A 3975-nucleotide genomic window follows, 5' to 3' on the forward strand; every position below is an offset into this window, starting at 1 on the left:
AAATAAAGAACCGATGAGATTTTGCAAATTTTATGCGTTTTTTTTAAGAAAAAAGTTATCAAGCTCTTAAAAAATCACCCGTTATATTATTTTGACTAGATTTGGCGATATTTTTTACTTTGTTTATTCGATGATTATAAATGGACGAACAATGAAGAGCAATCAACGAACTATCGATTGCAATAATAATTAACCCAAAATAATCTGTTGGGGGTGCTAAATACAGGAATAACGTAAGGTGAAAATTGAAAAATGTATTATTACTGTGTGGCTAACGAACAAACGTTAAAAATGGACGAATACAAAAATCATAATATTTATACCAATGAGGTGCTAACGTCGGTTGGGTAATTATTTTATAACCGAAGGAACAGGGTGATGCAAGAATACGAAAATTGTGAACATATCAGTGCTGCCAAATCGCAGATATTTCAACGTGGCTTTACTAAGGCGACCTGCGTGACATCTTCAGTAATTTGTTGTAGGTGAAAAACGTAGCTTTCCATAAAAGGGGTTTTCAATGTATTCAAAAGTACTGGTATTTTCCAGCATTTTCACAATCTAGCAAAGACGTACTCCCCGTATAATATTTCCTTTTTTATTCGTATCACAACATTTCCCTCCGCCAAATTGCTCTCTGTCGGTAAAATGCAAACGCTGTACTGCCACATTTGAAATTTTTCCGGTAGATAGCGCAGCAATCAAATCTATACTGCCTGTGCAAAAGTACGCCAATCAGTGATGGAAAAGTAGGCAAAATAGTGACATTTTTGGCATTTTCAATCTCAAAGGCACTTTTGGCACAACTCATCCTGTTTTGTCACAATCATAAATTATATAAATTAAGCATAAAACTACATACTACATTATAGACTAAAAAAATACCAAGGGTGCAAATCAAAAGCACTAACAAACTAAAATGAGGGCCGTGAGAAGTATTCTGTTGCAGCTCTTAACAAAACGCTAAATTCTATTATGAATACGCAGTACGAAAAGTAATAGGGCTTTCGCACGAGGCGATTTTTCAGGCAACTTTTAGTTGAAAGCAAAAATCGCCTCGTCCGAACGGCCTTTCAACTAATCGCTTTCAACAAAGTTGGTCGCCAGCCAACTTTGAGCTCGTTCAACTTTTTTTCCTTGCAACCCTGTGTTTGTTTACATTCTGTATCAGTGTTGGGAAATTAAATTGTTCCTTCCGTACGAAATCTATACAAAAAATGTACTTTTCGGCTATAAATTGTATACACTTTTTAATTCGCTCATATATTTTCTTAGTACATTCCCTTCAAGACCAATGAATTTATGGTATTCATGAGAGAGTTTTATTGTTTATGTACATACGTTTACGTAGTTTACACTTTTACAAATTGATTCCACGTGCACATGTACTGCATTTAACGCAAATATGTATGCACACATTTTCAGGTATACATCTTAACAAAAAGCATATTTAAGTTATTATTAATGGATAAAAGAGACATTTTCCTTTGGATTCAGTACTGAAATTTGACATTTTAATAGCATTTCAAGTGCTTATCAAAACTTTACGACAAGATTTGACCATTTATCTTAATAGTATTCAATTTTAATTATTTTTTGTAAAAATACGGTTTATATTTTAAGAAAAGCTGTACAAATTCAAGGTTCAAACTTTGTGCAACATTAAAAAAACCAACACACTTTCGTAAAAATTTCGAGCTTTTTAATTCGATTTCCTAGATTTATTTTGAGAGTGCGGTTTTTTAGCCCATTAAATTTTAATATAACTAAGTTTTTTAAGATTTCTTTGATGAAGGTGTTGCTAGTTTTCTCCATATAAAAAAATCGTCGGACACACTTCGTATGGAAGAAAATGGCTGACATCGTCGACAAAAAAATGCCAAGTTCAACGGTAAGTCCCAGCTACTTTAAACTTGAACTTTATTATACTAAAATTGAATGGGCTAAAAACTAAAGAATATTAATAAAGCTCGAAATTTTTACGAAAGTATGTTGGTTTTTGGATGTTTCGCAAAGATTTAATCTTAGGTTTGTACAGTTTTTCTTAAAGAATACATTATATTTTATAAACAGATAATTAAAATTAAAGAATAATAAAATAAATAGTAAAATCTTGTCAATATGTGAGTGCCGTAAAGGTATTATATTTACGAAAATCTCTTCTTATAACGAACGAAGACTTTGTTTCTATATGAAGCTGACTTCGACATTTTGTTTTAATAAAACTTAGTATCGAAAAGTTTCTTTAAAAATTTGACTAGGCTATATTATACTGGTTCGTTGAAGCCATTTTTCAAAACTTACAATACGAACAGGCGAACCAAAGAGAATACAAAAAATTTCTTGCTGTGAATTTTCAGAGCTATATATTTTTAGTATTCATTACAAAATTTTACTAAAAAGTACTGCGTAGTAGGAAAGTATATTGTAAATGAAATTGTATAAAACAAGTACAATTGTACCAAAAATGCCAACACTGTTCTGTATCATACTTTTTTCTTTTTTACTTTTTTACTCTTATTTTATCTTTCAGCTTCGCTAAAAGCACTTCTACCAACGCTTGGCTTACCAAATTTATGCCAATTGATCAAATTTTGCGATTTAAATTCATTTTCAATAATGTAAATAACGATTCGTGTTGAATCGAAAATCGCCTCGTCTGAATAGGGATGGCAACTTTTTCACTTTCAACTTCTCATTCAACTTCGTATTCAACTTTTGTTGCCTGTAAAATCGCCTCGTGCGAATGCCCTATAAGTTTTCGCAACAACAAACTTTTAATTCAGAAATTTTCTATTTTCTAATTTAAAGTTAGCAGTTTTAGAGTCCATTAAATAAAAGTGCAAGTTTCTGCAAAATCCCGTTGATTTTTGATATTTTTTTTTGCTGACGGTGTCATACGTTTTCATCTATTTGAAAAATTTTCGCACACACTTTATATGGAAAAAAAAGTAAGTGCGCCTGGGCCATACTGTAGAAGTGAAACTTACGTTACTTATCTATCTATACATACACACATCTGCTTTTGCTTAGGGTAATATTTTTCGCTTTTTTTCTATCAATGTAATCCCTACCTCTACCACTTTTCGTTTTAATAACATTCATGTTATTCTGTTTTTCCATTATCGTCATTTTTATCATTATACTCTATCGATAACAAAATCGATTATAACGTCCATCAAAATACCGATACCAAAATCGATGACAAATTCGATAAAAATTTCAATAGCAACATCGATAATACCATTGGTAGCTAAATCGATTAGAAAATCGATAAAAATATCGATAAAAAAATCGATAAAAACATCGATAAATATCGATAACAAAATCGATAAATATCGATTAAAAAATCGATAACAAAATCGATTTATATCGATAACAAAATCGATAACAAAATCGATAAATATCGATAACAAATTCGATAAATATCGATAACAAAATCGATAAATATCGATAACATAATCGATAAATATCGATAAAAAAATCGATAAATATCGATAACAAAATCGGATAAATATCGATATTAAAATCGATAAATATCGATAACAAAATCGGATAAATATCGATAACAAAATCGATAAATATCGCTAACAAAGTCGGTAAATATGGATAACAAAATCGATAATTATCGATAACAAAATCGATAAATATCGATAACAAAGTCGATGAATATCGATAACAAAATCGGTTAATATCGATAACAAATCGATAAATTACGATAACAAAACCAATAAAAATATCGATTATTTTATAGATAGGTCTCGAGAATCCCGAAAATCTCTAAAATCCAAAAATAGTTCCCAGATTGAGTCTCTCTCTATATCCTTTCTTCTTTAATTTCCTCTAATTTTATCTTTCTTCCCCTATCTTCATCTTTGCTTTTATCGGTATCCTCATCCTCCTCTTTGTCTTTACTTCTATGTTCATCATTTTTTTCAGCTACATATTCCCCTTCACATTCATTCTTATATATAT

Source organism: Rhagoletis pomonella, unplaced genomic scaffold, assembly GCF_013731165.1.
Source record: "Rhagoletis pomonella isolate Grant_MI unplaced genomic scaffold, Rhpom_1.0 Rhpom_scaffold_00011, whole genome shotgun sequence".
NCBI lineage: Eukaryota > Metazoa > Arthropoda > Insecta > Diptera > Tephritidae > Rhagoletis > Rhagoletis pomonella.